The 25,114-nt window shown below is 44.1% G+C and overlaps 1 protein-coding gene across 1 annotated transcript in view; it reads right to left on the reverse strand.

Moving 5' to 3' along the window:
- The window catches only part of ST3GAL5 (ST3 beta-galactoside alpha-2,3-sialyltransferase 5), a 56,191-nt gene extending 44,011 nt beyond the window's left edge, over positions 1-12,180 (reverse strand). Inside the window, exons 1-2 of the mRNA XM_049784934.1 lie at positions 12,162-12,180; positions 11,631-11,661 (exon numbers count right to left, since the gene is read on the reverse strand). The gene's annotated coding sequence lies outside the window, so the exon portion shown is untranslated. The remainder of the gene's footprint in view (positions 1-11,630; positions 11,662-12,161) is intronic.
- Between the last annotated feature and the right edge of the window lie 12,934 nt (positions 12,181-25,114).

The raw sequence follows: 25,114 nt of genomic DNA on the forward strand, positions 1-25,114 counted from the left end.
GTCTTCAAAAGCATGCCTATTCAGGGAGCCTCAGAGACAGTACTTCTCACTGATTCCAGATCTGTGCCCACCTACACGCCAAGCCACTCTCCTTGTACAATCAAGATAGCTCAGTAAAACCTCACTTAAAATCCGAAAGATAGACTAGAGACATTCTGGCCCCTCAGTACTGTGGAGAGTCTGGACAGGGTAATTGTCACACTAGAAGCAAAATTGCCCCCAACTTTAACTTCTGGAATTAGTCACTGTAGAGTCTAAACTTCACCCAAAACAGTAGCTGAGTGGACAGAATTGGTAGTACTGTCAATAATAGCTAAAGGGACAGTACAGAAGTGATTTCTAAGTGCAGAGCCAGAAGTGAACCCTGAGCACAGCCAGGTGTGACCCTAAAACCAAAAATATTTAAAAAAAGAAAAAAGAGGGGCCAGAGAGATAGCATGGAGGTAGGGTGTTTGCCTTGCAAGCAGGATAGTGGTTTGAATCCTGGCATCCCATATGGTCCCCCAGCCTGCCAGGAGTGATTTCTGAGCGTGGAGCCATGAGTAACCCGAGTACTGCCGTGTGTGACCCAACAAACAAACAAACAGAAGCAAAAACAAAAACAAAAAGAGAAATAAAACAAAGGACTCTGTACTAGGTGGGGCCGGAGAGACAGCACAGTGGAAGGGCGTTTGCCTTGCAAGCAGCCAGATCCCCAGAGAAAAACAAACTCTCAATCAGCACAGTCTAAAAGAGAGGTAGGTCAGAAAAACAGATTCCTCCATTTCTCCAACACACCATAACAGCAGGTATTTATACAATGCTCTGAGCACAGCATATGGAGATCAGGGATGAGCAACCTTTCTCAGACAGGGTCAGTGTGTGTGTGTGTGTGTGTGTGTGTGTGTGTGTGTGTGTGTGTGTGTGTGTGTGTGTGTGTGTGTGTGTGTGTGTGTGTGTGCACGCACGAGCACTTGTCCACACATTAAGAAAAAGAAACAGCTATCAATAAGATAAAATCAGAAAACAAGTCACCCTTTGATATGTGCAAAAGCCAAGATAGCTATATACTGGTTGTTGCAACCAAGACTGGACAGTACACATCCAGGGACCAACAACAACAACAACAGCAACAAAAAGCTCTAGCCTAGCTTTTGGAATTCGATCTGTTCAACAAACAAGAGCTCCAATTCCAGAAGATTGACTGAGACAACTGCAACTGAAAGGGTCTTCCAGAAACATAACGAACGACTTTATCCCAGGCTCCAGTCTAGGAGCAACATAACGACCAAGAATACCAACTACAGAAGATGGATTAAAACGACACTGAAGAAACATAACTGCTAGAACCACAAAGAAAGACTTCATAAACTCCATTCCCTGAGCTGCACAGCCACAAAGATCTCTAGAAACAGAGGTCTGATTTTACCATCCAAGACAAAGCAGAAGTCTTCCGCACACCACGAAAGCAGCAAGGGGAGAGTAAACGATTATGCAAGGAGTCTAGAGTTAATCCCATGACAGTATACTTCAGGGGTGGAGAAACCCTGTGTCTCCTAGGTCAAGGGAATTCCCTCTACAATAACTCCAATAGTTACTGTGCCTATGCAGGGGGATAAAGAAAAGGAGAAAAAAAAAGCACAAAACAATCATTTTTCCACATGTTTATTTATCGATTGATCGATTTTTTTGACGTCTTTATTTTGGTGTGGAGATTACCGTTGATGTCTCCAATATTATTTTATTTTATTTTGTCTTGTCTTTCTCTTTCTTTTTGCATTCGAGCATGAGTTGATTTCAGAACCAAGACTATTGTGTGGTGCCTATCTGTATTGCTGTAGGGCTCACCGGTTATTTAATTCGATAATTTTTTCTGTATTGCTGTGGTATTTCAATTATCTTTTTCACATCCTCTCTCAAACTGAGGTTGGAAGCCTCTAGAGAGACTCAGCCCATTTTCAGCGTATTTGACTTTTGACTTTTTTTTTCCCTCTTATTTTGTACCCCATTCTATTGCTTTTCTTGCCTTCAAACAAAACCACATACCTCGATTTTTCTAGCTCTGCCCCTTAAATAGAAGGGGAAACGAGGGTTCCAGGACCAAACAGATATAAGATTACTAGTAGTAAGCCAGACAAAGAGGGGTCCACCTACTCTAGCAGCCTGGGGGGTGATGGTGGGGTATATGGGTTGTAGAAAGGGAACTGGAATGGGGAGGACATAGTTGGTGATGGGTATTCCCCTGATTCAATGTTAATATGTACCTAAAACACTACTGTGAAAGATATGTAAGCCATTATAGAAAAAAATATGTTTTTAATCAGAAAAAAAAAAAAAGAAACAAAAGTCAAGTGCTTGTCTTACACACAAGTAAGTGTGAAATGGTGGGTTGTATGTTCCACAATCCCCAGAGAGCAAAGGTATCCCCTTGTCCCAAGTCTGGGTAGGACAAGAAACTTGGGTCCAGCAGCAATTCCAACTCAGGGAATAATCCACACTGTTGGGAAGGAAAAGCAAGCCAGAAACTCACATCACAAGCTGTTCACCCACAAGCCAGTCGCTCCACCACATGGAACAAGTCAAGATGGCAGCTTCCCCTCCATGCCTCCAAACAGCCTTTATTGGGAAAAACAAAGCCCATGCCCAAGGGGAGAGAAAAAAGCCAGATGAGGAGGCAATGGGGAAACATCTTTTTAACATGTAAACCAAAGGAACCAATTGAGAGACATCTAATTAGAAGGCAATATGAGGACCAATCCAAAGGCCTCTACCAACAAGTAAGGAAGTACAACTGTGTCAGGTTTATTTTCTAGGAGAAGAAAGAGAAAAATATCAAATTGGGGAAGATGCCTCCTACAGACATTTGCTCACTTAATAACATGGGAATTGGGGGACAGAAATATTTCTCTTGCCATGTTTCTCCACTAAAATATCAAGTTCTCATTCCCCTTCCTTTGAAGTAGAACTGGAAACATAGACTAAGTTAACTCAGTGATCACAAATAAGCTATGGTTCTTTGGGAGAGATAAACAAGAAAGTGGACTAAATAGAGGATATGGATTTTAAAAGATAAAAGGGGAAAGAGAGTATAGAGAAGAATGAAAAAAAAAAAACAGGGTATGGAGAGGCAAATACAAGAAGAGAGATATAGAGTCCTTACCACAGTGGTCCAGGAGTCAAGAGACTCCCTTGGGTCTGAAAAGCAAAAACCTGATGCCCTCTTTCTGATCCCCAGAATGGACCCTTTGCCTCTCAGGAGAGATTCAAGGCAGGGATATAAGGTTATTCTCAACTGGAAAAATGAAGTAGTGGCTGGAAAAGATCCTGCTCCTCATAGCTGATGGACAATATCTGCAGAAAGGTTCTAATGTTTATGTTCAGAGAAGTCTACAAAAATGTTGTGATATGTATAAGACAAGGATATAAAAAAAGCTGATTGTTTTGAGAATGTTGTATGCACAATCTAACCTTTGACACTTTTACAGCCAACTTTTACTGTGCCTATGCAAAATGCAACCACTTTTTCTAGTACTGATCTAGGTTCCCACCTCTGGCAGAGAATAGTAGAACAAAACTTTTGTAGCTTTTCTCAATTTTTTTTTTGTTTTGAACAGAAAGGGTGAAATTGTAAGATGACACCCCGCTATTAACCCAAAACAAAGGCATTTCCCCATCTTCCTCTTCTCTTTAAACTATCCCTTTTATATGTAAAAGCCCACCTAGATCTCACTCTATCCTCCTCCACCTGGTGAATTAGTACTGGGAGAATAAAGAAAAGTCAGTCTGGCTTTGGCATATCTTGTAGAATGCCAGGTGCTTGGGGAAGTGTGACTCCAGGCAAGTGCAGGCAAGGAACCAGGGGATCAAATCCAGGTTAGGAGGTGCAATAGTCCCTATTGCTATCTCTCTAGCCTGCAGCTACCTTCTCTCTTTTTTTTCTGTTTTTTTGTTTTTGTTTTTGTTTTTTTTTTGGGGGGGCCATACCCGGTGGCATTGCTCAGGGGTTACTCCTGGCTATCTGCTCAGAAATAGCTCCTGGCAGGCACGGGGGACCATATGGGACGCCAGAATTCGAACCAACCACCTTAGGTTCTGGGTCAGCTGCTTGCAAGGCAAACACTGCTGTGCTATCTCTCTGGCCCCATGCAGCTACCTTTTCAATGGAAGATATATCTAAGGGAAATACAGGGAGAGGGGAGATAACTCGGGGGGCCAATGGCACATGTCTTGCATACACAAGGATCCAAGTTGGACCCCTAGCACTTCATGGTCCCCAAGAACTACCAGGGTGGCCCAGGTGGCCCAAACACCACTGGGCCAGAGCAATAATAAATTTACTGGGCCCAGCCATTGAACCAGCCAGCCAGATTAACTAACTGAGTCTTGCTATCAGAGGCTTCCAGACTCTGAGAGGCCCAAATACAAAGTGTTGGGCTGGATCAATACTTAGTGCAAGAATGTGAACATTGAATTAACATGGCAACTCTAGATCTAACTTCACCTAACTTGAGATCCATGGGAAAGAAGACAAAGTTTGAGACTGTATATGTATGTGTGAATTCAGAAACAGGAAGGACCCCATCCAAAAAGGAAAGGTCTTAATAGAGTCTTAAGATTGAGAGTGTCAAGTTAGGTCCCACACAAGACCTGAGAGATATTCCTCTAGGAGCAGCTGGTAGAGAAGAAAAATGGGGAGTTATCTAGGCAGCATATGCAATAATCTGGCATTCAATAGTTCTATTTATCCTGTAGGAAGAGAACCAACTAGTCATAGGAAATCACAAGTTGGACAAGGGTAGAAGCTGCAGGAAGATTGGGAACAAGCCAGAGCAGACAGGTTGGCGAGAGGGAGCATTTTGGTAAAAGACAAAGGGAAGTTTTGTTGGGTTTCAAATAAGTCCAATAAATTTGAATGCCTAAAAATGAATGCTACAGATCTAGACCTATAAAAGGCATGACTCAAACACATGATTTCCTTTTCTTCTTCAATCAAGCAACCCTTTGATTCTCTGCTCCCAATTTCTGGGCAGGCAGAATGGGGGCAGGTTCCAAAACAGGCTGCCCTTGCTCATAGAGCATGTCTTTCCCCCAGCATGAAGCATGCTCACAATAAGCACAGTCTGCTCACAACTGCAGGCCGAGATCAGCAGCAAAGACCCACCATCTCCTCATAGATCTATCTCAGGAGTCCCTGAGTCAAATTAGCCAGCTAGCTCCATCAGCCAAACCTTTTTTTTTTATCGCCTCTTTTTAAATTTAATTTAATTTTTTTTACTTTCTATACTGGCTGTGAGAGCAAAGCATCAGGAGCCTTGTTAGACAGGGGTGGAATGGGAGCCCTGTCCAGGACGGATGGGACTTATGAAAGGCATCCCACCCACCCTCAGCCCAAGAATTAGCTGAAAGAAGCTTACTCAGGTTATTGTTTGCTGGAATAATCCCTAACTGGTTTTGTCAACTTGTTCTATCAGTTCCTGAAAAAAGTTTGTTCAAATCTCCTATTCTAATGGCAAATGCACCTTCTTTGATCACTTTTACTTGCTTATCAGGTACTCAAGATTTTAAATGTCTTATCTTCCTAGGAAACTGAACTTTAGTCACTTGTTTTCTCTTAATTTTTTCAGTGACACTACTAGAAAGCTGAAAATACCATGAATAGCTAAGTTACTGTTCTAGAGAACAAGAAGCCGTAATCCTCTAAGTCCTGGATGACTGATGGTGCAGAAAATGACGAGTAAAGAGAAAAGGCGTTCATGGCTATCAACACAATTCTCCTCTCTTCAAGTTTATGTCTAGAAAAGAAATGAGAATAATATGTTTGTGAAAAGCAGAAAAAAAAAAGGCAGAAAAGAGGCAAAAAGTTAGGAGGTTAAAAAATACAGGCCTGGGAGTTATACTATGTTTTTAGAGGCTTAGGCACTTGCTTTACTCAAGCCAACTCCTATTTGATCCCCGCAACACTACAGTGTATCCCCCCAACACTACCCTGAGCACGATGGGCCAAAAAACAAAAAGAAAGAAAGAAACAAATAATTTTTTTTTTTTTTTTGGTTTTTGGGTCACACCCAGCAGCGCTCAGGGGTTACTCCTGGCTTCATGCTCAGAAATCGCTCCTGGCAGGCTCGGGGGACCATATGGGACGCCGGGATTCGAACCGATGACCTTCTGCATGAAAGGCAAACGCCTTACCTCCATGCTATCTCTCCGGCCCCAGAAACAAATAATTTAAAAAAAAAAAAGAGGAAGGGGCCGGAGAGATAGCACATCGGTAAGGCATTTGCCTTGTATGCATCTGACCCAAGACAATCCCAGCATCTCTTATGGTCCCCTGAGCCTGCCAGGAGCAATTTCTGAGCACAGAGCCAGGAGTAACCCCCAAGCACTGCCAGGTGTGACCCCCCCCCCTTAAATAAAGCAATAACAAAAAAAAAAGAGAGAGAGAGAGAGAGGGAAGGAGAGAGGAAGATGAGAAAAAAGAGGAAGTCTAGAAAATTTATCTTGATCAGAAGCCAGTATCTGGAAGCATCTAATGACAAAAATTACACCTACTTTTGAAATATTATTCTATCAAAGCACTTCTTTTAATATAATATTTTCAAGGTTTTCCTCCTTAAAGATGATCAAGTTGGGCTGGAAAGATAGCACAATGGTAGAGAGATTGCCTTGCATGCAGCCAACCCAGGACAGACCTGGGTTCGATTCCTGGCATTCCATATAGTCCCCCTAGCAATTTCTGAGCATAAAGCCAGTATTAACCCCTGAGAGCCACGGGGTGTGGCCCAAAAGAATATATATATATAAAAAGATGATCAAATCATGTATAATTCCATTACAATTTCCAATGTTAAAATCTGAAGGGATACAGAAGAGGTCATCATTACAGCAGTTGCTGAACTCTCTGGTATCTTAATCCTGGAGGCTTTAAAAGCAAATAATGGAAGAGTGACAATGTTCTGGCCTCAGACAGCTAAACAAGAAATGGACTTTTCCACTTTTCCATTAAGGTGTGAGGTAGCTCTTAAGTAGAACTTTAGGAAGGCAGGTCAGAGAAGTAGAAACAAGTGGAGACCATGTGATGCCAGCAGAAGGGGGAGGAGAGGATCTGTGCACACAGCATCAAGTGTGGTGGGAGTTAGGATCTTCAAGCAGTTTTGTCAGAGAAATTTGCCAGGACCATGGGGTTCCTTACCACAGTGCTGCCCTATTGCCTGACAGAAGGGGTGTTTGGGACCCAGAAGTGACTATAGACCAGAATGGACACCCTTGTTAATTTCACCAAAACTGATGCTAATCTCTGGGAAGATTCAGTAACCAGAGAGGAATGGAATAAAATACCCTTTATTACCTGTAACTCCTAAGCTGCTGCCACATGAACCCAGCAATCAGACCCCTGCAGAAACCCTCAGCAGAAAGGCATACGATGGCTTCAGAGTGTAGAGCACCTGCCTTTGTTACACAAGCCCTGTAACCCCATCCTCAGCCCTTCTAAGCCCCCCTCCCTCACCTCTATCATGAGTGTGCTCTAGGAAACCCAGTTGTTTGTGATCTCTGGAGCCAAAACAAGACTTGATCTGGTACATCACAACTACGCGTATGAGTCCAACACCCAATTATACATGACCCCAGGATCAAATCAACAAAGCAGGCCTGAAAGAAGGTACAGAGAATAAGGTGTTGACTTTCACACGAATCACTCCAGTTGGAACCATAGTACTACAAATGGCCCCCATGAGACACCAATAGTGATCTCTATTCATAGAGCCAAGAACCAAACCCTAAGTATAAATGGCTGTGGCCCAAAATGGCCCCTCACCAAATAAATGCAAATGTATACACTTATATATTTGTTAATGGTAAGTGTAAGAAGGCCCACTCAGCACAAAGATTGGGAACCATCCAAACAGCCATCAAGAGTACATAGATGAATCTCAGTCAGCCATTGGTCATGTCAGCAGTAAAAGCGCACACTTTAGTGTTACCCACAGCATCAGGAATGAGTCTCAAAAACCTCATCCAGAAGAAAAGAAGTGGAGCATTGTGGGGTTCCACTGATACCGCTGGACCCTCATTTAATGGTATCATTAGTGCAACTATTCCTGAGAGGTTTATGGAAACTGCAAGTTTAAGCAAAACAAAGTCTAATGAAAGCAGGTCCTTGACATTGGCCTTTGCCATCAGCCTGGGTTGTTTCCTTCTCATCAATGCCAGAAGGAAAGGCTGAGCACAGACAGGCTGATATCAGAGTGAGTGGGAAGAAGCATGAGGAAGGAGTAAGAAGGAGCATTCCCACTTCTAGATGATGGCGCTGAGGACATAAACAGGAACCACACACTCTTGGTATACCTACTTTTCTTGTAAATTTTTCATAATAAAAATTTGTGTGTGTGTGTGTGTGTGTGTGTGTGTGTGTGTGTTTTGTCACACCAGGTGACATTTAGGGGTTACTCCTGGCTCTGCTCTCAGAAATCACTCCTGGCAGGCTTGAGGGACTGTTGGGCACAGGTTCGAGAGAAAGAGCAGTTGGTAAATTCTGACAAAGACATGAGAATGCAAAACATAGAGGCAATTTATTTGCTTAGCTAGCTAAGGGTGGGTCCAAGACTTCCACCTGAGGTCAGGCTTCCAGTCAAGGACCCCGAGTCACTATTCCACTCAGGTTATATCAATGTACAGCATCAATCTAGACCCACCCAGTTACTTTTCCATTGGCACCTGCCACATTTCAAAGAATACATCTTCTATTCCATTGGGTCCCACTTAATGTTAAAATTCAGACAGCCTGATTCCATGCTAACAGACATTGGCATAAATGTCCCCTTTTATCTATATCTCCAATCCTACACCCACACAGGACATCCTGGCCATCTGGTCCCGACCGATGGTATCCCCTTCGTCTCCTAATCTTATCTGAAGATTATATTCCTATAGGCCTACAAGCTAACAAAGGGAGTATACAGAAGCTAATAAGCACTTTAGCAAAAAGCAGAAACTTTCATGGGGGAAAGCAGAAATCTCAGGATCCCACAGGACCATACGGGATACCAAGGATCGAACCTGGATCCATCCCAGGACGGCCATATGCAAGGCAAGAGCCCTACCACTGTGCTATTGCTCTGGACCCTCATATTAAAATTTTTTGTTTTAGTTACAAGAAGGGGTTGGAGAGATAGCACAGAGGTTAGTGAAATGTTTGATATACACAAGACACTGATTCAATCCCAGACACTATGAATACTGTGGGGTGTAACCCCAGAAGGCCCTGAGTACCACTAGAGGAGGCCTTGGTGGTCTTCAGTTACCAAGCAGCCCCAAATCCTCAGATCCTTAAATTGAATTATCTGGTTCGCCAGGATTGGAATTCCCTTGTACTCCCCATAACTTCTTTTAAAAGTTATCCCGATAAGGGCCGGAGCGATAGTACAACAGGTAGAATGCTTTCCTTGTGTGCAATCAACCCAGGTTCCATCTCCTGCATCCCATAGAGTCTCACGAAAACCCCCAGGAGTAATTCCTAAGCACAGAGCCAGGAATAACCACCCTGAGCACTGCCAAATATGGCGCAAAACAAAACAAAAGTTATCCCAATAGAAGAAGCCTGGTGGCATTCTTTTTTTTTGTTTGTTTGTTTTGTTTTTTGTTTTTTTGGGCCACACCCGGCGGTGCTCAGGGGTTACTCCTGGCTGTCTGCTCAGAAATAGCTCCTGGCAGGCATGGGGGACCATATGGGACACCAGGATTTGAACCAACCACCTTAGATCCTGGATCGGCTGCTTGCAAGGCAAACACCGCTGTGCTATCTCTCCGGGCCCCCATCTTCATTCTCCCACCCTCACTCCCTAGTGTCTTCTCCTCTGCACATGTGCTTAAGATCCAGGAAGACAAGGAGCGAGAGCCCAGGAATATCCTCCTATCAAGTCAGAAAGATCCCCCCTTCAGATATCTTTGATGCCATATACTACTTACAATGGCCCATTTCTTGCTTTCCATTCCTCTGCAGCTCAGGAGTTTGCACCCTCCTATTTCTCTGCACACATTTACAGCTGTTTGATTTCTGCCAAGGCTTCTCAGGTAGACTGAAGGCACTGCGGAACCCTCTCAGCCGTCTTTGTCTCCAAGACAGCTCAGATAAAGTGCTTGTCAGGAACCAGAAAGGCATGCAGAGTGAGCATCCCTTTACCTAAGAACTGCCTGGCTCCAACCAACACATGTCCCCTGAGACCCATGCACCCGCAGAGGCCTCTGGAACTATTAGGTATATAGAGGTAATAGTTCTCTTTTGTACCCGTTCTCAGTGCCTGCTTTTTCTCCTCCCCCGCGGAGGAGGAGTATAGTTTTGGATCTGAATAAATGGGAGGCAGAGGGCCGAGGGAGAGGACGTCCTGTCCCGTCCCTACCCCACCCCACCTCCCGCAGGCTTGTGGACTCCTGGATTGGAGCAGCTGGCTTGTTGGTGAATTGTTTGAGTACTAGTTTCTTGCCTCCCATTACCCTCATATCTGTGTGGATTATTTACTGCGAGTTGTGTGGATTATAACCAGAGCAGTTTCCCCTATCCTTGCTGAATAGGGGACTTAGGGATTCCCTTTCCCTTTTGGGAACTGTGAAATAACCAAACCTTAACCCTATATCCAGGGGACGTCACCCATCATGGAAACTCTTTTTATTCCCCCACGAGGCCACCTGCTCTCACTGCTGCCAAGTATCCCTGCCAAGCAAGCCAGGAAGAAGTGGAAGAAACATATCCAAGAACAAAGGAAAGGGTCTGTTCTAATTCTGCACTAAAATGTTTCTTAACATTCACTACCAGCGTTTGCTCTTTTGCTTTTTAACCCACAGCACGGGACAATTTGAGGGTTGGTGGCAAAATGACCGCATTTCCAGAGCAGACAATCAGAAGTGGGTTGTTAGCATTTCGGCCTTTGGCAACCCTCTCCCTTCCGGAAACTCTGCACCCTCCCACTCATTTCTTGTCTCTCACAGAGACTGATTCATTAGCGGTTAAACATAACCAAAACTGGGGAGGGCTACAGAGAGCCACCCAGAGAAACAACAGCATGTCAGGTGAAGAGCAGAGGCAAACACACAGCAGCTCCCAACATCCCTTCGAAGAAATGGTTGCAATGCAGGGAGCCTTAGGCTCTGCAGCTAGAAATGTGTGCTATTTTCAAAATGGCAAGCTTTCAGGTTATCACAGGGAAGCAACCCCCGAACCCCACTTTACCCACCAGCTGCTTCTGACAGCGCACCTTTTCACTTACAGCTGTGGATTCCTCCTCTGCAGTTTGGGGGAAAGCACCCTTTTGTACAAGAGAGTTATCTAACACAAACCAAGAGGAGGAATGTTTGGCTAAACACCAGAGGGCAGATGAGTCTCTTTGTAAACCCAACACCCAGCCCTCAGAGCCACAACACAAAGGTGCCACTCGAGTGCGGCTAGCTGATTAATAATAATAATAATAAAAAAAAAAAAGCCATTCTATTCCACTGTTAACTTTGCCATGAACCGGCCTCTAGGGAAGCAGAAAACCAGGATTTTCGCAGAACCCTTCTTTCATATCACCAGCCTGGAAGGACTCAACCTCATCGCATCAGCAGGACTTGGGCCCCATAAGAGGGGTCGGGCGTGGGTCGGGGGATTCGAGTCCCTTTACCTCTTTGCTGCGATTCTCTGCAGAAGAAGCTCTCCTAAAAAACACAAATAAAAGAGTTGCACTGAGTCTCATAGCAAATCTCCAAGAAGCCCAAAAGCTCATGAGAAGGTGTTCCGAGCGAGGCTGGGGGAGAAGGGCGGGCAGGCGGGCAAGGTCACGGGCGAATTTCCACCCGCAGAGCGCGAGCGAGCATCACTCGCTGGGTGCAGTTTGGGGGCGCTCAGGAAGATCGAGTTACCCTGCGGTGGGTCCCCCAAAACCCTTGTCGTGGGAGCTACGAACGCCCCCGTTTCGCTGCCTCGGAATCTTCCACGCCACGCTGCATCTATAAATCCCCCGCAAGACAAGACGGGTGTGTGTGTGTGTGTGTGTGTGTGTGTGTGTGTGTGTGTGTGTGTGTGTGTGTTTGTATGGGGGTGCCCTGAGGCAAAGCCGCCCCCCCTCCGATCCATAATGCACAGAGAGGGGTTCGGAGCGCGACGCCACAGCGGCCCCCAGCCCCGTGGCCAAGTCGGGGGCTGCGCCACGTACCTCAGCCGGCAGGTGCCGCCGCCTCCGAGGGGCTCCGCGGCCGCCCGGGACGCCGCTACGCATCCCCCGTTCGCTACCCCTCCATCCGCGCCTCACGGCTGGGGCGCCGGGCGGGCCGCACGACCCCCGGCCCGCCTCAGGCGCGGCGCGCTCGCGCCCATTCAGACAGTCTGTCCGTCCCTCAGGGTCGACGCCCCCGCGCCGGTGGAGGAGGGGCTGGGAGCGTGGCTAACATCACGTGCTCTCCACGGACGAATAGGAGCGCGCGGAGACCCTCGCGGAGGCCCCGCCCACTGGCCGCGACCCCTTCCAGTCCGACGCCGCTTCCCCCAGACGCGAAGCTGCTGAGGTCGGTCACGGTGGGGCGCTGCGCCGCGTGAGGTGATGTGAGGCGATGAGGAGGTGGCGCGCGTTGCTATCGGCTCCAGGTTGCAGGGATGGCGCCGACGATGCGTAAAGGCGGCTTAGGTGAAGGAAGGGGCTTTTTCCGCAGTCACGTGCTCGCCGGCACACCCCGCTCCTCAGACCCCCCCCCACACACACACGGCTTCCTGGGAAATTTTGGGGGGCCCCCTCTCCCAGAGAAGAGTCCGGCTGGAAACAACCCGGGCGCGACTTGGCGTTTGGCTTTTTTGCAGAGCTGCTGCTTTGTGGGAGCCAAAGGGAGATAGATAACGGTCATGGCTCGCTGGTTTCGTCAGGGGGGGGGCAAAGAAAGAGCTTTTTGGGGTGTTCTGTTTGGGACTGAAAATCAACTATAATCATGTTTGTAATCATGGTGCTTCAATAAAATCTTAAAAATAAAAGAGCTTTGTTACTCAAAGCATTAAAGAGAATTGCTCTGAAGAGCCTTTGGGGGCGGATCCATGGCACAATCAGGCCCTATCTCCATAGGGCCCTCACCCGCCCCCCCATTCCAGAGAAGAAAAGGTAAGATAGACTTCTAGGACATAACTATTAGTGAGCCCCCAAGTTTGGGGATTCGGGATCCTTGAAAGCTCGTGTGTCTGGCCGTGTGTCTCTCTGCCTCAGGCGCCCCGCGACTTTCTGCGCCTCAGGGCTTGCTCACTGCGTCAATCAATGAAAGCTGCTGGTCCAGCTTTCTGGATCGTCTGTCTGAGCTTCTGGAAGGCTTGCTTGTGATGCAATCTTCAGCTTGAAAAAGAAAGACCCAAGGCACCGAGGGACGAATGTATTTGCACAAGTTGAGAACCTTGCCCCCTCTCGCTTTTCAGTCGTTTGTATAGGAGTTGCACTTGGAAAAAAAAAAAAAAAAAGCCGGTTTTTCCCACTGTGGCAAGCGAAAAAAAAAATGGCATTTTTAAAAGTGATTTTTCTGGGTAAGAATGGCAGGGGGGGGGACAATCAGAATTTTGCAAGGATGCTGCCTTCACACACCCAAAGGGGATTTGCCATAAAAACGTTCCTGTGAGGTTATGGGAACATTTTGAGGCTAGTAATCAGAAAGCTGCCCCTGGGAGATCCCATTGTAGTGCATTGGCCTTGCAAGGTTGGCTAGACAGGGCAGCTGTGACCCTCCTTGCAGATCCTCCTTGGAGACCTGATCAAATCTCTTTGTCTCAGCCTTTCTGTCCTTTTTCTCCCAGATACTCCCTCTCCATAAAACCAAGCCTATTGAAAGAAAGGCACCAGCACCTGAATTGGACAAGTGGGCTGAGGAAGAAATGGAACTTGAAGCTGTCGCCTGTCCCAATCTAACAGAACAACTATTAAGCCATTAAAGCTTTTTGCAACTTCTCCCTTTCTCTTCCCCCTGAAAATCTAGAAGAACTCTCTAGGATTAGGGAGATCTAAGATGACCTGAGATTTATAATTTAAAAGATGTGACTTCTGGGAAAAGCTGCCTAACTTCATTCTCTTGGCTCTGATTGGGCCAAAGTAGAACTTTAATGACACTTGCACCTATAAACACACCCCAGCCCCTGCCAGGGTTGTATCCTTCAGGCCAGGGAACATTGCTTAAAAACCTCTCATTTCCTTGAACTTCATTATGTGCCCCAAACCACACAACCACAGCATTTCTCTATATTTTCCGCAAATGCCATGTATGTTCTTTCTTTGTATATTTCATAATTGTGCAGGCATACTTTTTCTCCTCATGAATATGAATGAGTTTCCTGAAGAAGTGTTAGAATATGTTTAAGTTGTTCATCACTCCACTGACTGGGCATAAAACGAAACCCCAACCCTCTCTTTGAAGTTCTTCTCCAACCAGTGCTGGTGGACTGGCATAAGGTGTTTCATTGCCAGTAAAGCCTCTTTTCTATTCATTCGTTCCTGTACATTGTCTGGAATACAAAACTTATTCTGAACCCTCATTCATCCGACTTATATTTGGTGGGGAAAAAACTGATATATTTGTGCAACAAGCTAACAAAGCCATCCTTAACTACTTTTCTTTATTTAGAGAAAGACCCTTAGGGCCAGATAAGTGACACCAGGTAAAGGATTTGCTTTTCATTTGTAAGGCCCCAGGCTCAATTCCTGGCACTGCAACAACAACAAAAATGATAGAGATTGTCAAGTCATATATTAGGATCAGCCACCAGATCTTAAAGCCTTACCTGGAATCTCTTCACCAGAGTCTGGTATCAGAAAGATCAGTGAAAAGATTCTACCAACCTGGAACAGAAACTTGCTTTTGTAGTTCTCCAGTTCCTTATGCTCAGTATTTGGTGACTGATTGAGAACACTCATTGTGGGGCCAGAGAGACAGCATGGAGGTAGGGCTTTTGTCTTGCATGCAGAAGGATGGTGGTTCAAATCCTGGCATTCCATATGGTCCCCCGATCCTGCCAGGAGCGATTTCTGAGCATAGAGCCAGGAGTAGCCCTTGAGCGCTGTTGGGTGTGACCCAAAAACAAAACAAAACAAAAAAAGAGAACACTCATTGAGGTTACCCCCAACATTCTGTGCACTCTTCCCTTCCATGGAGTAGCATATAAATTAGGTTAAATCTACCCCCATTCCTATTTGAGTGAGCAGGTTTTGATTGTGCTAAGTTAGCAACAGTTCTCAAGAATAGTCAGAGACTCTGTCAAGGATGCTCCAACACAGACTCAGGGATGTTGGGGTTGCTCCAATATCAGACTCACTTCCTAATGATCCAAGCTGCTCCACTGGAGGTGCAAAAGCAATGGTTAGTACACAAATCCAGTAGTGGCACCAATCTGTACAAATGTTTATCACCACATGATTACAGGTTTTATATTGTTGTTTTTCGAAGTGTGCTTTCATGCAGGAATGCTCTTGATGGAGCAGTAAAAATGATTAAATTTACTAAAAGATCAACTCTTGAGTAAGCATCTTTTTAATATTTTACTTGACAAAATTGAAAAAACACATAAAACACTTGTTGCAAACTAAAGTAGGATGGTTGTCTAAGGAAGAACAAACACCTTCACCACTTGAATGTCAAGTAGAGCTACTGGTTCTTTTTATTTTCATGAAACACCAATGTTTCTTTTAGAAAGCAACTCAGAAATTATGGTTAATTACTTGAATGATAGCTACTTTATTTACAACAAAATAAGGAAGCCTACAGCTTCACCAAAAACATTCATTGCAGTGTGAAGAAATCTCCATTTTCAAGTTCTAATTTTGAAAAATGTGTGCCACCATGAATTTGACAGAGACTAAATGTTTAAGGTCTTTTCTGATGAAATCTTTAATTGTATTAGTAAATGTTGATAAGGTGATTGTAAAAGGGTAGAGCACCAGACAAATAGCCTAAAGTTAATCTAATCTGATCAATTTAATCGTACACAAAAAGTTATCCAATCAAGAAAATATGGTGAGATCATTAGGGTGGGATCAAAAAGAAAGCAGTAGTACTCTCTTCCACCTCTCTTTTTCTGTCCTCTCCTATCTTCTCTCTCCCTCTCTTCCCCCCCCTCCTCTCCTCTCTTCTCTCTCCCCTCTTTCCTCTTTTCTCATTCTTTTTTTTGGGGGGGGGCACATCCGGCAGTGCTCAGGGGTTCCTCCTGGCTCTATGCCCAGAAATTGCTCCTGGCAGGTTCAGGGGACCTTTAGGGATGCTGGGAATCAAACCCAGGTTAGCTACATGCAAGGCAAATGCTCTACCACTGTGCTATCTCTCTAGCCCCTCTCTTCTTATTCTTTTCTCTCTTCTCTTCTCTTCTCTTCTCTTCCTTCTTTTCTCTCTCTCTCTCTCTCTCTCTCTCTCTCTCTCTCTCTCTCGTAGGGTGACTGTCAAAGATGAAAGAAGTGCCTGGATATTAGGGAAGAATTGGACACAACTTTTTGAACTGAATAAATGAAACTTCTAAGTTCCTGGATTTTGTATGCAAATCTTTCATAAAATTCTCAAGAACTCACTAATGCAGGAGAAATCTGCTTTCATTGTAACAATATGACTTGGGAATATTGAATAATGGACATGATGTCCACATCTAGAATACCAACTCATTGAATCCATATTTTCCCAATACAAGATATTACAAAATCATATGGGTAGCAGACCCATTTTAAATGTAAGACAGACCATGGATCTCAGTTGAACAGTATGAAAGGTCTGTAAATATCATTTTAGATTCTAAACCCAAAAAAATCTTTAAGAAATTATTCTTACAGAGTTTTGGTGTTATACCAAAGAATACATACAATTATTCCAAAGATTATTAAAATATTTGTAAGAGAGTACTTGGTTTGCACGTGCTCATCTCATTCCAAGTTCAGTCCCAGCACCATATATGTTCTCCTGAGCCCCATCAGGAGTAAATCCTGAGCATTGCCACATGTGACCTAAAAACAAATAAATTCTTCTCTCTCTGTCTCTCTCTCTGTCTCTCTCTGTCTCTGTCTGTGTCTGTCTGTCTGTCTTTCTCTCTCTCTCTCTCTCTCTCTCTCTCTCTCTGGTTTGTGGGTCACACCCAGCAGTGCTCTTGGGTTACTCCTGGCTCTGTGCTCAGAAATAGCCTCGGCAAGCATGGGGGACCATATGGGATGCTGGGATTCAAACCACCATCCATCTGGATGTAAGGCAAACACCCTACCTCCATGCTATCTCTTTGGCCCCAAATACCCTTTTCTTATTAAATGGTGGTATAAAATTCTTCATGGGGGCCAGAGAGCTAGTTCAGTGTGTAGGGCACTTGACTTGCATACAGCCAATCCAGATTCAATCTCTGGCATCCCATATGGTCCTCCAAATTTACCAGAAGTAATTACTGAGTACAGAGCCAGGAACAAACACTGGGCACTGCTGAGTGTGGCCAAAAAGAAAAAACAAAAATGTTCTTTCTGTACTTCCACCAAAAAAATTTGCAACAGATTAAATGCAGAAGCAAATATGAAAATCTAGCTGCCTTATATTAAGAAAAATATAGAGACTTAGAAATATTTAAAACAAAACAACAACAACAAAAAGGCAAAAGAAAACCAAAAGTCCATCTTTTCAAATTATTGTTTTGGGGGAAATACTTGGCTTTTTGGAGTCAACATGTCATGTTAGCATGTTATTGTATCTCTTATTTGTGAATTATGTTATCATTATTTGGTCAAGAAGTGCACCCTGAGTGGGGTTCAGGGCTTACTTCTGGCTCTGTGCTCCTGGCAAAAAGTGCTCAGGAACCATAGCAGTTCTGGGAATTTGAGCCACGGTTGGCCACATGCAAGATAAGCATCTTACCTACTATACTACTGTCTCTAGCCCAGTTTTGTAATTCTTTTTTTTTTTTTTTCTGCCCCGCTCCCACCCTTTAGTTTTATAATTCTTTTTTTTTTTGGTTTTGTTTTTGTTTTTGTTTTTTTGGGGGGTCATACCCGGCGGTGCTCAGGGGTTACTCCTGACTGTCTGCTCAGAAATAGCTCCTGGCAGGCACGGGGGACCATATGGGACACCAGGATTCGAACCAGCCACCTTTGGTCCTTGATCGGCTGCTTGCAAGGCAAACGCCACCGTGCCATCTCTCCAGGCCCCAGTTTTGTAATTCTTAATAAATTAAATTTTTACTTTTGTAAATATCAATAAATAAAACTTTCATTAAACATTTTGTTCAGATGATTGGAGCATTTCCCTTGAATGTGACTGACCTGATTTGATCCCTGGGACCCCATATGGTCTCCTGACCATATGACTAGCAATAATTCAGGACTGCCGGGTGTGGCTCTCTTAATATTTTTGTGCAAGAGAGATCTGGCATTCATTAGGCCCTGAGTCTGATCCCCAGAGAAGCCAGGCACTAGTACTATTTCACAAAAGACACATGAAAAAATGGGAGTGGTGCCTGGGCCACTGAGCATTGCTGAGGATCACACCACCACCGTAAAATAAGAGATTTCTTAAGATCCTTGGTATTTTTAAGAGTAGAAATGTATCTCAAGACAGATTTAAGACATGCTGGTTTAAGCCATTCAGACATCATAGCCCTCATCCTTTGCCACTAGGATTGATTCTTGGGCTTCCATAGGAGCCACTGATTCAGCCAGAAAGAATCTCAGGAGATTATCGGATGATGTGAGAAAAATTTCTCATTTCCTGTTAGATAAAAAACAGTAGCCTATTGATAAGGCAGTCAACTCAAATAAGGGGAGCTTGAGCCAGAGTGATAGTACAGTTGGTAGGGTATTTGCCTTGCATGTGGCTAACCCAGGTTCAACCCCCAACATCCCATGATTCCCGAAATCCTGTGATTTCCCCAACACTCCAACATTCCTACTGTGATGATGTTCCCTTGTGTCATTGATTTTTGGATAAATTGTCCCATTGTGGATGAAATGTCTTTAAGTTAGATTTGTGCTATCTGAGTCTCTCTCTCCTCTCTTCTCTCTCCTCTCTCTCTGTCTCTTTGTCTCTCTCTCTGTCTCTCTGTCTCTGTCTCTCTCTGTCTCTTTGTCTCTCTCTGTCTCTGTCTCTGTCTCTCTCTCTGGCTCTCTGTCTCTGTCTCTCTCTGTCTCTTTGTCTCTCTCTCTGTCTCTCTCTCTCTGTCTCTGTCTCTCTCTCTCTCTCACCCTATGTTTAGAGTTTGGTTTTTGGGCCACACCCGTTTGACGCTCAGGGGTTACTCCTGGCTATGCACTCAGAAATCGCCCCTGGCTTGGGGGGACCATATGGGATGCCAGGGGATTGAACCGCTGTCCATCCTACGCTAGTGCTTGCAAGGCAGACACCTTACCTCTAGCGCCACCTTCCCGGCCCCTAGAGTTTGCTAAAACAGAAACATTTGCTAAATTCTCCTTCAGGACCTTGATGGATTCCCAGCAGGAGAACCGAAGGGACAATCTCAGGGAGGAGGCTCCCCTGGGCCCAATCAGTAGTCAGTGGAGGGAACTAAAACAGAGGAGTAGTCCTCACTCTGGCAATACAACCATTTTGATTGAGCATTGAAGTGATTTTACCTTCTCACCACAAAAAAAAAAAAAAAGGTGAAAAGGTGAAACTTGTTTGAAATCATCCTGTCTTGAAGCTGCCCTAGTGTTTCAAAAGAAAATGAAGCAATGAATGAATGAAAATTCAATCAATTTGATGACTACAAGGGGTCATCTGCTGATGGTGACAGTAGACTTCTCACTGCAGCCTCCTATCTGGACACTTGCACCACTAATCCAAAAGGAGTTAAGGCAGATTGGTCTTGAGAACCAACTCAAAAAGCTAAACAATAAATGACCCAGATCAGACCACTTCCTTCTTTGATCCTTTAAATCTCTCCTATGCACTGGCCCTAATGCAACATGCCTTAGGGCTGCCCCTTGGCTATGAACATGAATCAGGATTCCTATTCTCAAATAAACAACCTTCAGTCATATTTCAGGCTCAGGCTGACAAGACCAAACAGTTAATTCGCTGGAGCTGCTCTAGCTAATGTGAGGTTGAGTTCCCAAAACAAAGAGAGAATCATTGATTACAACTACTGAGATGCAGGTGAGGAAACAGAGGCCTAAAATGACTTCTCTAGGGCCATCAGAGCACAGCAGGTAAGGAGCATGCCTGTTGTGTAGCTGACTCTGGTTCCATTCCTGGCACCACATATAGTATAGTGAATACTTGGGGGCCGGAGTGATAGCGCACTAGTGTTTGCCTTGAAATGGCCAATACAGGATGGACTCGGGTTTGAATCCCGGCATCCTATATGGTCCCCCGAGCCTGCCTGGAGTGATATCTGAGTGCAGAGCCAGGAGTAACCCCTGAGCGCTGCCGACCCCTCCTCCCCCCACAAAATAGAAGTATAGTAAGAACTTCCAGGATGATCTTTGAGCACAGAGCCAGGAGTTACTGTTCCTTCCCCCAATGACTAGTTCTGTATTCTACTTTTTTCCTATATAAATTCTAGTTTGGGGAGCTGAAATGAATGCCACTGTGGGTTCCACTAGCCAACCCATAGGTGTACCAATTTATGTATTGTAGGCCTATTTGTTCCATCCCCACCCCCAACTTAAAGTCACAGGATAATAAGCATTTCAAGATTTACTCACTCATTTAGTCACTGTTGTTACACTTGCCTTGAATGTATGAGAACCTGGGTTTGATATCCATCACCACAAAAAGAATATAGTGCCAGCATTTATAAGAGCAATAAGAACCAGTTGCATACTATATAAAGACTAGCATAAAGACTATGGTAAATTTCTAGTTTGGGGGTCTATTTTCTATTTTTACATCCTGCTTTCATACTTAGGGAAATAGAACTACACTAGCTCACTACTTAATAATGTTACAGAGCCAATGACTAAAGCAGCTAGCTTCTGGATTCTTGGGGATGGCGAGTGGGAATAGTGCACCACCCATCAACTATGTCCAGTGATACAGCTCTTTAATCACAGCGCCTGAGAAGTCAACATCAACTTTTGTTCAGGACGGGGCCTAGGCTTCTCCCTAGCAGTGCTCCATGGGTTACTTCTCTCCAGCAGCAATTTCTCCAGAAATTTCTTTCTCTCCCAGGACTACAATTTCCAGCAGTTCATGATCAGTGCTTCTATAAATTCTGTACCCCACCCCTATTTTCTGATTGGCTATGCCCAATGATAATGAGAGTATGAAAAATGCTTTATCTGAACAACTACACAAAACAACCAATCAGATTACCTAGATGAAGACCAATCAGATTATCTCTTACATGCACCAACCATATGGTAGATAGAGGCATCTGCCTACTCCACTATCTCTGTAACAGCAACGTTTCGGTTAATGATGAATACACAGCCAATGGTGTCCCAAGAGGCTAAACCTGATAAGGTGTGCAAGTGTATAATAGTAGCTTGTATCATCTAAATTGATGTAATTACCTGCTATGACATTCAACAATGATCACAAGCTATACTTCACACCATCATCTAGCATATTCTCAGAACATATTCCCAGGTGCAAAGCAACACTGGATGGCATGTTATTATTAGTCTTTAACAACCCCCTGAATGAGAGTACTGGCCGGAGTGAAAGTACAAAAGTCTAGCTCAGTTTTAGAGTATAGATTATAGAGAACATCTGGCTAAAATTACTAGTAGAGAAAAAAAGCTGTAAGAGATGCAGACAGGCCTGGAAACAAGAAAACAATCTTCCTTTCATTTAGATTTTTGCCAAGAGCCAACCTCAAAGGTTCAAAGGAATGAGTGAGAATTCGCAGGGGTTAAAGAATAATTAATTATGCCTGAATCAAATCTGCTGGAATATATGAAATTAGGGAGAGTCAGAGAAACCAACAGGAAAGCTGTACTGATTCTGGCTGAAAAAGGTGCAAGACAGGGGCCTGAGAGATAGTACAACAGTAGGGCATTTGCCTTGCATGCGGTCAACCCAGGACTGATGGTGACTCAATCCTCAGCATTGCATATGGTCCCCTGGGCCTCTGGGAGCAATTTCTGAGCACAGAGCCAGGAGTAACCCCTGAGCACTGTCGGGTGTGACCAAAAAAATAAATGGTGTAAGACAGTGAAAACAAAAAAGGACATAGATTGTTTTATTTTAAAATAATATTTTTATTTAAACACCATGATTACAAATGTGATTATACTTGTGTTTCAGTCATAAAAAAAAATAACACACACACACACCTTCACCAGTGCAACATTCCCATCACCAATGCCCTCCACCCCACCCTTATCTGAGACAGGTTTTCTACTTCCCTCACACATTGACATTGTTATGATAGTTCTCAGTGTTGTTATTTCACTAACTGCATGCACCACTCTTTGTGGTGAGCTTTATTTCGTGAGTCTGTCCTTCTGGCTCTCATCTCTGGGAATTATTTCAATAATGTCTTTTGTTTTTCTTAAAAATCCATAGATGAGTGAGACTATTTTGTGTGTGTCTCTCTCTCCCTCTGACTTATTTAACTCAGCATAATAGATTCCATGTACATCATTGTATAGGAAAAATTCATGACTTCATCTCTCCTGACGGCTGCATAATAATACATTGTGTATATGTACCACAGTTTCTTTAGCCATTCATCTGTTGAAGGGCATTTTGGTTGTTTTCAGATTCTAGCTATTGTAAATAGTGCTGCAATGAATATAGGTGTTAGGAAGGGATTTTTGTATTCTGTTTTTGAGTTCCTAGGGTATATCCCTAGAAGTGGTATAGCTGGATCATATGGGAGCTCAATTTCCAGTTTTTGAGGAATCTCCATATTGTTTTCCATAAGGACTGGACTAGACAGCATTTCCACTAGAAGTGAATGAGAGTTTTTTGCTCCTCACATCCTGCCTACACTTACTGTTCTTGTTCTTTGTGTTGTGTGCCAGTCTCTGTGGAATGAGAGTGCCTGGAGTGATATCTGAGTGCAGAGCCAGGAGTAACCCCTGAGATGGTACCTCATCATTGTACATTTCCTTGATGATTAGTGATGTGAAACATTTTTTCATATGCCTTTTGGCCATTTGTATTTCTTCTTTGAGAAATTGTCTGTTCATTTCTTCTCCCCATTTTTTGATGGGGTCAGATGTCTTTTTCTTGTAAAGTTCTATCAGTACTTTGTGTATCTTAGATATTAACCCCTTATCTGATAGGTATTAGATGAATACTTTCTCCCATTCTGTGGACGGCTTTTGTATCGTAGGCATTATTTCCTTTGAGGTGCAGAAGTTTCTCAGCTTAATATAGTTCCATCTGTTTATCTCTTATTGTTTGGAGAGTACTGTTTCCTCCTTGAAGATACCTTTAGTCTCAATGTCATGGAGTATTTTACCTATGTGTTGTTCTATATATATTATGGTTTTGGGTCTGATAACAAAGTCCTTAATCCATTTACATTTGAGCTTTATGCAGGGTGTTAGATGGAGATCTGAGTTTGGTTTTTTTTTTGTTTGTTTGTTTGTTTGTTTTTTTGCAAGTGACTGACCAATTGTGCCAGCTCCCCTTGTTGGAGAGGCTTTCCTTGCTCCATCTTGCATTTCTTGCCCCGTTATCAAAGATTAATTGATTATATGTCTGGGGAGCATTCTCTGAATACTCAAGTCTATTCCACTGATCTGAGTCTGTCTTTATTCCAATACCATGCTGTTTTAATGACTATAGCTTTGTAATACAGTTTAAAGTTGGGGAAAGTGATGCCTTCCATATTCTTTTTCCCAAGAGTTGCTTTAGCTATTTGCAAGTATTTATTGTTCCAGATCAACTTCAGGAGTGTTTGATCCACTTCTTTAAAGAATGTCATGGGTGAGGCTGGAGAGATAGCATGGAGGTAAGGTGTTTCCCTTGCATGCAGAAGGTCGGTGGTTCAAATCCCAGCATCCCATATGGTCCCCTGAGCCTGCCAGGAGCGATTTCTGAGCATAGAGCCAGGAGTAACCCCTGAGCACTGCTGGGTGTGACCCAAAAACCAAGAAGAAAAAAAAAGAATGTTATGAGTACTTTTTTTACAATTTTTTTTACGACCTTTCTGGCCCTTTGGTATATGTTTTACCCTGTTATCCACCAATATTGTTATGAGTATTCTTAGAGAGATTGCATTAAACTGTACAATGTTCTGGAAGTATTGACTTTTTTTTTTTTTTTTTTTTGGTTTTTGGTTTTTGGGTCACACCCGGCAGTACTCAGGGGTTACTCCTGGCAAGCTCGGGGGACCATATGGGATGCTGGGACTTGAACCACCATCCTTCTGCATGCAAGGCAAACCCCTTACCTCCATGCTATCTCTCCGGCCCCAACAGTTTTTTATTTTGAATTTTGGGCCACACCCTATTCAGGAGTTACTTCTTGCTGTGAGCTCAGAAATCGCTCCTGGCTAGGGGGACCATATGGGACGTTGGGAGATAGAACCGAGGTCCATCCTGGGTCAGCCACGAGCAAGGCAAACATCCTACCGATGTGTCATATCTCCAGCTCCAGAGTATTGACATCTTAATGATATTAATCCTCCCAATCCATGAGCAGGGAATAGAGGACACAGATTGTATTCAAACTTGTTTCTGATTGCCAACAACTGCAAGAGAACTTGGGAAGTTCGATGTTAGAGTACAGTATCATGAGTAATCATTTTCTTTCTTTTAAAGAAACCTCAAGGCTGGAATGACCTATAGTAGGTAGTGTTGTGTATGTAAACATTTAAATGGGATTATTAAATTACTAACCCTACCCTGATCAGTGATTGTGACCTGTCATTCTGCTCCCACCCTAGGGTGGTACCTGATTCTGCTCCCACCATTGGGTGGTACCTGATTCGAAGGCATAAAAGCAAGGGACTGTGGAAGGTGAGAGGCTTGTTTCCTGGGGCCTATTCTTAAGGCCTTTTGGCTTCGGCCTCTTCACGGAATAAAGAGCTGTTTTCTTCGGAAGCCTGACTGCCTGTTGGGTTTCTTCCCACCGCATTCACCTCAGAACCGCCAACTGAACAAGGTAATAGACGTGTGCGAGCTGGAGGAGAAAGGCCTCATCCTCCATCCCTCCATCAGTCAACCTCTTCAGGGGCTGACTGCAACAGGTAGAACATTTGCTTTGCATGGGACCCACAGGAGTTCAATCTCCAGCTTCCCAT

The sequence above is a fragment of the Suncus etruscus genome, chromosome 12, assembly GCF_024139225.1.
Source record: "Suncus etruscus isolate mSunEtr1 chromosome 12, mSunEtr1.pri.cur, whole genome shotgun sequence".
Taxonomy (NCBI): domain Eukaryota; kingdom Metazoa; phylum Chordata; class Mammalia; order Eulipotyphla; family Soricidae; genus Suncus; species Suncus etruscus.